Below are 11,924 nucleotides of genomic sequence, written 5' to 3' on the forward strand. Positions count from 1 at the left end.
CCCTTTCTTGATGTCTAGCCTTTTCCACAGCTTGGCTTAGGTTATAGGGGTTCAGCATCTTCACTGTATGCCTTATATCTTCTTTAAGGCCCCCTACAAAGAATTTTAGGAATAATTTCTCTGGTACTGTAGGGCTTCTGATCAGAATCCAAGCCTTTAAAACTTCAAACTTCTCCAAGTATTCATTGATTGTTCCCTTCTGCTCTATCTTCTTAAATTCACCAATGAGATTGAATCTACTGGTGTCTGCATCTTGGAACCTCTTAAAGATTTCTTCGCAAAACTCTAGCCATCTAACATTCCCTTTGCTTAACCGATAAGAAAAGTACCAGGCCTCCGCTCTTCCATTGAGATGTAGTACAAGTTTTTGCTCTGGATCTGACACATGGTTATAATGGAAATACCTTTCACACTTCCTCAGCCAAGAACAAGGATAGCTCCCACAACACCATCAAAATAAGGGAACTCCACCCTGGGATTGTAGCGGCCATGATTGTTATGGTGACTTCGATCATTGACCAAAGCAACAGGGACCTGCTCTCTTCTAAGGCCACTTCCATGTTCTTCTTGCTAATGGATCTCCTCTGGTGCACTACCTAGTATATCTGCGTGATTTGGCAGCAATTTTTCCATCAACACATCGAACTTTCTCGCCAGTTCAGCGATTTTGGCATCTATGACTCGGATTTCTTACTCTCCTCTGTAATGTGATTTTGTAGTTGTGTCTCTAACTTCTTGAGACTGTCTTCCATAGATTTTGATCGAGTTTCTGTAATAGTCATGATTGTAGGGCCAGGAGATGCTCTGATACCCAATGTAATGCTCGTATATAAATTGACAACAAAAATGGTATTCGAACTTTTATTGATAACTGCCAATTGAATTACAACTCAGAAACTACAATTAGAACTAATGGTCTTCAGATGAAGCTTGAGCTTTAATGGCTGATCACCTGAGAAAATAAGAAGGGAGGTAAGGGAGAGAAGAGAAGAGAAGAAAGAACGAAGAGAGAGAAAAGGATGGGAAATGAATTACCAGAATTTGCATAACTGTCTTTTCTCGAGCTCCTTGGAATATAAGGCCCAATCTCTTACAACCCACTAACTAACTAACAACCCACTAACCGCCTCAATTGATGATTGATCTGGGCCCATTATTGATTAAGCTGACTTCTAATTTCATCCGTCCAATACAACTAACTATTACAACACGTATGTTCATGAAAGGGGTCATAAGCTGCGACGCCGCCTTTCCCATTTCCATCTCTTAAACGTATAGATCAACTCATTTTCCAAATCTAAACCCTAATTTCATCAATTTCCCAATTTATAGATACTCCTTCTACAGACATAACAAAGTTTGTCATTAGTGATTGAGATTTCTGGTGCTAGGTTTTGGATGTTTACAGAGATTGGGGCTGTGCGGATTTGTGGTTTTTGCTTGAATTGCTCCCATGGATGAGTCCGCCCCAACTGGGGGTCGTTTGGATGTACCATACGCACCGGTCGGAGCCGACAGAGAAGTGAGTGGACAGCGGTGGGTTAGAAACGGTAGTTTGTAGGAGAGAGTAGAAAGCCGTTATCGAAATCTTTTGTACTCGTCTTTTGTTGCTCAATCTGATTTCTACTGACTATTCTAGCTTGTCAGCCAGAAGATGGATCTTGACGACACAAAATCAAAAATTCTACCTTTAAGGCAATTGTATTGTCTTTTACCTGCAATGTATTTTGCAAGTGGAATGCTGTATCTGGACAACTTTTTGAAAAATGGACAAATTTTAAAAAATGGCCTTACAAAAGCCATACGGTGCAATTTGTGTCAGAATATCAGGCAAACACTTAGTCACTCGTTGAAATTTCACCGTATGTGAAACTATTTCCTTTTTAGTTCGTGCAAAAAGATAACCTCTTTCCTTATTTGGAAACAATTTACCTTTATGTAATGATTTATAACCACACAAATATATGTGCCTCATTTTACATCACAAGTTCAAAAAAAATTTCTCTTTTTTCTTAAACTCCGTACCCAATCAAATGGGGTTACATAAATTGAAATAGAGAGAGTACTTTTTTCAAAAGGAGAAAAGAAAACAAGGACAGGTGTAGGGGTTACATTAATCAAGAGTTTTAAGCTATACATGTTTGACAGTTCAAAGAATTATTAAACCATTGGAACAATATAATCATTTATAACAGGTTCTTATTCTATCTTTGAGGTTATCATATGAAGCTTGATATGGAGAGTTAGCTTGTTACTATATCAACTTAACATAAGCAGAAGTTTAACAGAAGTTTAACTCCATAAGCAGAATCGTAAGCTAACCTAATAGGGACATCAGTAACTTCTTGCCATATTACATGTAAACTTCCCAAATTCTTAAGTCCAATAACCGCACAATGCTACATAATTGCTAAGCCAAACTAACAGGGACATCACTAACTTTTTGCCATAATACATGTACATTTTTTAAAACCATCGAACATCTAACTACAATTATTCAAGTCCAAGGATACCTGCTACCATATTTTCCTTCTTCTAGCAGCAGGGAAGAAATAATCATTCTCCACTGCAGACTGCTGTGTATTTACGTCTACTGTTTTCCATCAGAGTACAAGCCAAAGATGGTGTATACATTCAGGCATGTTCGACATGCTAGCTCACCTTCGTTGAACGGGCTTGTAAAGCATGACCGTAACATATTTTGAGCGAAAACGATGTGTTACACCAAGTGCTACAACTGACCTCGGGGCTTCTCTGTTCTCAATATAGAGATGGTTTAGCACCACATTCTGTGGCAACGGTAGGGATGTCGATTGATCTCTTGTTGTTGGGTGGTTTAGCAAGGTGTGATGCAGATGTGGCGGTACCGCTGGTGGTTCCCTCCCTACATCTTCATGCCCAGGATACACATTGTTGTAACTTGCATCAGGTGATCTTGCAACTTCAAAGCCCATGACAGTGGCTTCATCCTGTGTTCATAACTTAGATTTAGGCTTAGTCTTAAAAAATTGGCACTACCATATGTTACAAGAATCTAAAACTTACTTGATCTTCACCATATGGATGAGGGTGATTCATGTTCATGTTGCTTCTAGGACCAGCTAATATGATGTTTTGATCCGACGAAACTTTCCTTAGTAAGTCAACCTGAATATGTAACATATTCTACTGTCATCAAGGGAATCAAGCATATTTTGAACTCTTAAATCACGAGCTATTTAGCTATCTTCTCTCAATTATCAATGCTGGAGTAACACTTAGAAATCTTGGAAAAATCCAAGTTCTCGTAAGATAAGCTTAACAAATGGTAAACGACATCTGCCAAATAGATCAAACCGCGAGATATTCACAATACAAATATCCTAAACAGAAACTGATAAGAAATACAAATTTAAGTGTAATATAGTAGGAAAATAATGTCAGATATATATGGCACGTGAGATGGAAGACAATAGCCAAATTCAGTAATCTTTCAATTAAAGAGGTCAAAGGTTCACCACTGTCTATACACAGCTCCAAGTATCCCCGTCACCTTAACATATGTACCAAGATGGCATGCATGCACACACGAGAGAGAGAGAGAGAGAGAGAGATTAACAAAAGAGCAAATTAATAAGGATTAAGGAATAAAATTTAAGATGTTCAATGGAAGAAAAAGGAAAACTATTAACCCCCTCAAATTTTCCTTTTGAGTTCCTTTCATCTGACACTTATCCATCAGTTCCTTCAAGGACTCAGTCTGTCTTCCATCTGTAGATCTTTCCTTTCAAATGCTATATCCTTCAGCCCAATCTAAATTCCACTATTCCAGAAGATGCACCTAAAGTTAGCCAAAAATCAGAGCCCGGGGAACTACTAGCTTCTAACTTTGCGATCTTACAGAAATGAGAAATCTTCAAAGATGGGGGTTGGCCAAAAATTAAGGGTATTGACCTAGAGACAAACTAAACGTCACCTCCTCGAAACATATTGTTCTTAACCTAAGTTGCTCGGACTCTTCGTTTTTGGTGCCGCACCCGTAAATCCAAAGAATCTTAACCGAAGGTTCTGCTTTAATGATCAAGGATCCAATAGTAAATCCAAAGGCTCTAATATCAAGCCAAACTCTCTCCAACTCCTTGGGAGCCAGCTAACAATTCTCTGATCAAAAAAACAAAAAGAAAAAGAAAAAGAAAAAGAAAAGCAAACAAAATAGGATAAAATTGTTTATTTCTATTAATCAATAAGCAATTATGTTGCTCGGACTCTCCAAAAATATCGTCGGGTGCGTGTCAGATCCTCCAAAGGTAGTGCATTTTTTAAGGATCTGACATGGGTGCGGCAACATTTTGGAGAGTCCGCGCAACATAGATAAGCAACCTCAATAAATTCATTTTGTGCATGACCTCAGCTACAACTAGTTCCTGTTAAGCACTTCAGTGAATGTAAAAATCTTTAAACTTTATTTTCTTGGAAATTTGGAAAGTGTATGTGCTTCAAAATTAATATTCTAGGATGAGAAAAATGAACAAATTCATGTGAAAACCGTAAGTATTACCTTCAAATATGATGCCCTCCCTCTTTCCCATCTCAAAAGAAATTTGATACAAAAGAAAAAACGAATGAGTCCACTTCTCCCTATTTGCTAATAATTCTATATTCTTCTCTCAGCACCACCAAAGAACGAGAGACCCACCTTACCGCATTGCCTTAAGTGCTACATCTGACCTCTATTCTTCAGTTTGGATAAGTGGATTTATATAAGAAATAAAATAATTAACCATCTCTAGCTTCTTTAACATACCCCTTCAATCATTTATCAGCACTAATCTCGTTTTTTTATTTTTTATTTTATTAACGAGAAATCCCCGAAGGCTAGTGGCGCATGGTTCGGTACTCGATGGATAATAGGCACATCCCTCTACCCTTTTCCACTTGAATATCAGGTCTTTGTATGCGGAAATGTAGGAACTTGTGATGTGCGCCTAACCCATACGCCGCAAGCTGCGCTCTCTCACCACTAGACTAAAGCCCTAGGGACAGCACTAATCTAATCCGTATAAGACAGCCATTAACACATCATTAAGACAACCTCTCTTCCTCAAGGAATAAAAAAGGAAAAGAGAACGAAAAACAGAAATACAAAGAAGGATGCTCACAATAGTAGGACCTGAGCAACGAATTGAAACAGAACTTTGTCACAAACCCAAACAACTAAAATTTGCTACATTACCCAGCCGGGCCTGAGCTGACTTTTTGTTTTTCTGGATCTTTAGGGGACTACCGAGGGTTCAAACATCATGACATTCGATTATTCAGTCTAGCCTAATGAAGTTAAATCAAGAACTAAATTCAATTAAAGTTATGAATCAATAGTTTGAATTACTTCAGAAAACTAAACTTTTATGACTAAACCTTCAAAAAATATAAGATAATAAGTCAGGTTAAATATAAATTGTGGTTATACACAGAGAATATAAGAAATGAATTTGAATAGCAAAAAGATAATGGAACATGAGAATTTCAGAATGACGTGAATATTTTGGATGACATGGATCATTGCTTAGTCGAACTTAACATTATCTTATATAGACTTAATCGAAATATGCAGATAGTTATTACATCACATAAATTGGAGGAAGTTTTTTATTCCATGTTATATAAAGATTAGCCAATGCTAGTAGCTTGTGCTCAATTAAGATGTATCATTGACCGTATAGGTCACAGGTTCGCACTGTGGAATTAGCCACTGATGCTTGCGTCAAGGTAGGCTGCCTACATTACACCCCTTGGGGCTCGACCCTTTCGGGACCCTACGAGAACGCGGGATGCTTTGTGCAGGGCTGCCCTTGTCGACCCTACCTGCCCAAATTTTTGGTACTCCAACTTATACTAGATAAATAAAATGCAGACCTCACAACAAGTTTGTTCGCAATCTAGCAGTAAAGTGGAGAGTTCCACCCATCTGACCTTGTTATTGCTCTCGGCGATGGCACCATCTTTTGTCATTCGATGGTGACATCTGCTGCTAGAATTAAGCGAGCAGATCCAGGGAAGCCAGACCCGAGCTTGGCTCTGTTTACAGGACCAGGCCAAGCCTGACTGAGTTCCCAGTGAAAAAAGTACCATCACCACCTATACTCAGAACAGGCTCGCTAACAATACTGTTCACGAAAAATCACAACTGCACCATTTCCATTCCTCTCACGGTCTCACCACTAAACAAAGGCCTCAACCATGTCAAGATTTGAACAAAAAATGACCGTGGAGGAGCAGTCCTACAACAGGAAAGTGTTAAGGAAACTAGATTTGCAAAAGGAATGCTATGAATAGTAATACTACATTCAACTTCATTGATACATTTCCCGTTAATATTCCTCCTTAACCATTTTCATTTTCATTTTCAATATATCAAATTTCGAGACCAATCTTCATGTAACACTTGAAGAACATATAGATATCTCAAAAGTTTCATGTGAAATGCATAAAGTTGCTATGGTCAAAGCTGCAATTAGCAAGTTAATTTTATTTTGATGAATGGGCAATGTACGGCTGCTAATTGTACCGTAGCAAATAAATACAACATTTTCCTTTCCATACTCAAAAGATGCATGATGATAGAATTAAAAACATGAACTAACCCATCTTGACTTCATGGTGGATTGCCAAGCCACACACAAGTATCATGGCTTCTAAATAGACATACTACACTCAGGCACAATGTTCAACAGTTTTCAGTACATACAAGGGTTTATCTAATAACCTATTCAAATACAATAACAAGAAGTATATTTATATAGCATTGCATGTATGCAAGTATATAAGCTACATGTTTTCAACCCAAACTCTACTTCTTTTCATTTTAACAACTCTAGCTTTTGCACCTCTCCCCCATAGTCCCATTTGTGTACTCAAGAAATTCCTAAACATGCAGCAAATAAACTTTAAAATATTCCCACATCAATCAGAAAGCTTTGCAGCGATTGGACCATGTCCTAGTGAAACCAATGCATTCATATTTAATATTTCAATTACCTCGCTTAACCGATATTGGTAAAGTATTAACAATTTCACTCCCTTCACCCTATTTCTATTTTAGTCCATCCCTAGAATTGCAAGAACTAAAGAAACCACCTACAAACACACTAGGTAAAACCATTACCAATCATTTCCTGAACTACTGTTCAGTATGTTAAGTTTATATTTTCCCTCCTTATATTAGCATTGTTAACTTGATAGATATTTTTTATGCTTATTCCAAATTCAGAGGTTTAAAGATTATAAATACGAGCGGCACCAATTTGAAGGTGGACTTTATCTGGGAAAACTAAAAAAATAAGAGAAGGAAAAGGTACACAGGGAGCAGCCAAAAAGAGATGACTACAAGGACAAGACAACTGTGAGAAATTATCTACTTTTTACTGTAGTCCTAAATCTTGATAAGTGCATGCAAGAATTTCGTCATTAATTTTAAACTGTATAATATGAATTTCAGCGAAAACAATAGGTTCATCTGCTTGAAAAAGCAAGTCTCAAAGCACAGATGTGGGTGCCTTGATGCACAAACAAGCATGAATAAATGCAACCAGGTACCGTTTTCCAATTCACAAATCAGATCCTGATCTACATGATCATGCACGCTAAATTAAATGATCAATGATTACATCCAATTGGTGGGAGAATAACTGTTTTCTGTTGCCATGAAATGTTCAATATAGTTGACACTAACAAAATAAGGTTTGGTTGTTATATGAACAAGAAACTGGAGCTTTTATGTTGAGAAAGTATTTTGAACGCTCATTTTTCTTTTTCATGGCAAGACATAAATGTACTAGACCTATACCTGAGGTACAGCTCAAAGGAGAAAACAGCAAATCATAGTTTAATGAAATCATCTTACATGGAAGTGGATGGTTCAGCAAAAGAGTTGCTCATGAAACATCTTGAATCTTGGATCTCCTATGAAAAACTCGAACTCCCCTTGAAATGCAAAGTTTGCAACCTATCACCCATATTTATATTCAAGTAGCTACTGATGCACTTTATTCATGCAAAGCAATATGCGTACACGTCTCAAAGGCCACACTGCTCATTAGACACATATTACTAATATTGACAAGTGGTTATAGGGAGATCCTTAAGCGTGGAAACCACGTTCATTTCCTGACAATGCTAGTAACTACTATTGTTACAGTAGTTCTGTTCTCCTCAACTTTAAGCGTTGCAATAAATTTATCTACCATGCAGAACACCAGGTGGCCCCAAGATTCCATTACAGACATCTTAGCCCAACTGCTATTTAAGACACATGTTATCATTCCAAAAGTGTTTCAAACAGATGGTAGACTAAAACCAAGCTCACCAGAATATTCATAACAGCTTGATAGCAGCTTCACACCAGCTTTAATAAGTGCAAAAAGATTACGTCGACAAAGAGCTTTATCTGAATTAGAATCTGATCAACCCCAACCTCTGATGAAAATGATCAAAAATTAAATGCATATTTAAAGCCTCAACAAGAGAATTAACTTTGCCTATGTGAGTCTTGCATATTCTGCCCGAATTCGCAATAAAGGAAGAGGTTTGCTGTAAGTTGACAGGGTGAGAGTCATTTGTACGGTAAAAAGGGGGATTCACGTTACACATAGTTTATGCGTCGGACTTTCCACCATATTTTTTCCAAGATCTATCAGTCTACCTAAACGATAGAGGTAAAAACACTGTTGCTTTCAAAAATAAAATATTTCTTTGCTATCTATCTTTGGCTTTTACGTAACAGATCCTACTCCCTAAGAAGAGTCATTAAAAAGAGTGTCCGTTTAAAGGTAATCATGTTGATTTCCCACCTTTAGCTACTTTTAAGACTCGCACTCGAACAAGAGTCCAAGCTTTATTCAATAGGGATCCTACTTCTTTCTTCCAACCTCGTCACTTCAATTTAAGGGCAACCCACCTAAGTACCTACGGTATAAGAGATCTGGGCACTCATGGGAGCTACCCACTTCGATCAACTAGCCAAGATTCTCCTGGATACAGAATCGCTGGTGCTTGATTTAGTAGCATTTTTATGGTGATTCTACCTATCTCTATAAAAACTTTAACAAATCCTGCGAACATTAAATGGACGTGCTCATGGAGGGAAATGTGCCCTATATAAACCAGAACGAACAGAAATACAGAGGATTCATATAGCAAACCCAACTAATGAAGGATTAAATCGTAGGCAATTGATTGATTGAACCACGGGTTCTCTAAGGAACCAGGAAATCAAGCAAATTTCTCAGAACTGAAATCTCATAACTTACAGAAATTGAAAATGGGTCTCACAAAAGGAAAGCTTACAGTATTCAATAATCGAAATAAACAATGGAGAAGTTTTTGCAAACTATGCATGCCACTTATAGATTATGCAATACATGCATCCATATTAGTAGTATGTAATTCAAGATTCTCTGGGATTTATGGTTTAGTCCATAGAACTGAGTATTAATAAAGAGTCTAAGTTTTATGCATTGATAAAAATATTTATACAATTAGAGCACTTAAAAGTGATCGCAGGTAATTCTATTAATAGCACTATTAATTGGTAAGCTAAAATAAACAGTAACCTGCTACAACAGGTTAAACTACACTGATGGTGTAAAATACATACCTAATTCACCCGGCCTTTGGCACTTTTCAATAATCAATTTTCCCTGAAAGCCCTCGTCTTGGAAAAAATAATGCCAATGAATAATTTTCAAATGGTAAATGAATCTCCGCAGAGCGACAAAACCATCTGCAAGAAAAATTACAGTCAAGCCCACAAATTAAACCTAAACCCAATCAGTAATTTTGTAAAACCATAGTAAGAAAGGAACAATTATTCCCCTGAGTTTGGATAAAAGGAAAGAGGAGGATAAAGAAAGAGTGAAACGCACCGAGAGAGAAGAAAAGATTTTTATAGTATGAACTAAATGAAGAGGAATGACAATTTCTTAGAAAATTCCGCCACAGAATCTAAAGAATCAAATTTTTAAAATTTCCAAATGGATTGTGTTCAAGGAAAGAATGTTATGAATCCCCCACAGTGATTTTCTCCATAGTTGCCTTTTTGGTCAAATTCTTTTCGTTGTTTTTTAGTCAATAGTACTTTTTTCCAAAGTTAAGTTCTTTGGCCAATCTTTCAGAAGAAAAAAAAATTTATTTTTGAGTTGAATTAGAAGCTCAAAATATAGCATCTCCCTAGAAGTAATTTTATTTTTAAAAACACTTTTCAGTAAATACACTGAGAAAGCTTTTTTAAAAGCTTAGTCAAATACTAATTGTTGCTCAAAGTACATTAGTTAAACACAAATTACTTCTCACCAATATTATTTTTTTTAAAAGCTANCATGATTCAAAGACGCCATTGGATGTGGCTATAGGTATATTATCCGTTTCCTCTCATGATGTATAGGAATTAATAGATCCATGTTCTATCTTTTTGTATCTTACTCAAATTGTTGTTTGGAAATTTAGGGGTCGAATGAGCTCGAGTCGAAACCCGACTCGGAGACTGAACCCAAACAAGTTAACTAAATATACCTAAGAGCAAAAGCATAAGAGCTAAAACGCCGGCTTACGCTAAAAGGTCGAACCAACCAAAGCGCGTAAAAGCCTACGGGCCAGCCTAATGAGCCCCAGGGCCATACTATGAATCTAAGGACTCCTTTTACTCAAAGACCAGTTCATCTGGCTAAAATGCAAAAAGAAATGCAGGAGAAATTAAACTGCGAGGTTTCCTTTTATACATATATGCGAGAAAATACAAGCTCCATTTACAATGTACATTGAAAGTACTATATGTAGAAACAGAAAAGGAAATCTACGTTCCCCTAGGGGACTATGGCCCGTCGGCCTCATCCTCGCTATCCTCGGCATCGGACAGAAGGAATTTAGCTTCAAATTCTTCCGCCTTCGCCTGCTTTATCACTTCCGAGGGGTCGAAGCCCCTGGCATGAATTTCCTCGAGGGTTTCCCTCCGATATTTACACCTCACATACTCTTTATTTTTGCTCTCATGGTCAAGAGCCCTTCTTAGCTCAACTCGAGCATCAGTAGCGCCCTTCAAATAGACCTCCACTTTACTGTCACCCTTAGTGCGGCCCATTATAGCCTCGGCCTAGGCATCCACAACCTCGGCCTTCGCCTTTAAAAGCTCATACTCGAGCCTTGTAATCATATTCGCTCGGACGGAATCATTTGCATGAGCGTTCCGGAGTTGCACCTCGAGGGCAGAAGCCTTAGCCAAAGCATCCTCCTTGGTCGTAACTTGGGAATCTACCTGAGCCTTCAACTCGTTAAACTCACGTTTGACCCGGCCAACTTCACCCCAAAGTCGTTCCAGCTCCTCCGTTTTGCTCTCCAACTGAAATATTGATGTATTAATCTCCGAAAGCGGAAGGGGGAGCATACATCGACACGAAGTGTAGGTTACCTATCTTTCGAGATTGCTTTCGTAGTTCCGACTTCGATCCGCCTCGCGCCGCAGGTATACCGGCTCATCATCCTTTTTTGTACAAAGGATCCTAAGGGATTTCTCCCCATCCAAAGCTATCCGCAGCCCGGCCTCATGGCGAAGCAGCTCGGATTTACGCTTGTCAAAGGCCTGCAAAAGAAAACTTAATAAGAGAGGGAGGGCGCAAAATTGGAAGAAGCCTATACTGGCTACCGAAGCTTACCATGTAGCTAAGCCGCTGTCACGCCCCAAACTTCGGGGAGTGCAATCGAGCGAACCCGGTCGAGCAAGCCTATCTATCCTTTCTCGCCCGACTCATTGTATATCCGAAGAAGTAATGCATTACCAATTATTAAACGTGGGAGGTAGAGTTGTTATATAAATGCATAAAAATTGCTAGTTAGATTCTTACTTAAGTGAAACATGCCATAGTTGTGTTTCCAAAAGTACATACAGTTGACAGTCT

The 11,924-nt window shown here is 38.1% G+C and overlaps 1 long non-coding RNA gene across 1 annotated transcript; it reads right to left on the reverse strand.

Annotated features, from left to right (window-relative positions):
* Positions 1 to 2,291: 2,291 nt before the first annotated feature.
* LOC109236393 lies at positions 2,292 to 10,140 on the reverse strand. Its single transcript, XR_002069483.1, has 4 exons — positions 9,900 to 10,140; positions 9,632 to 9,757; positions 3,046 to 3,147; positions 2,292 to 2,969 (listed from the first exon to the last, which is right to left on the reverse strand). It is a non-coding gene; the product is annotated as an uncharacterized LOC109236393 (long non-coding RNA).
* Positions 10,141 to 11,924: the final 1,784 nt, after the last annotated feature.

Source organism: Nicotiana attenuata, unplaced genomic scaffold, assembly GCF_001879085.1.
Source record: "Nicotiana attenuata strain UT unplaced genomic scaffold, NIATTr2, whole genome shotgun sequence".
In the NCBI taxonomy this organism is placed as follows: Eukaryota; Viridiplantae; Streptophyta; class Magnoliopsida; order Solanales; family Solanaceae; genus Nicotiana; species Nicotiana attenuata.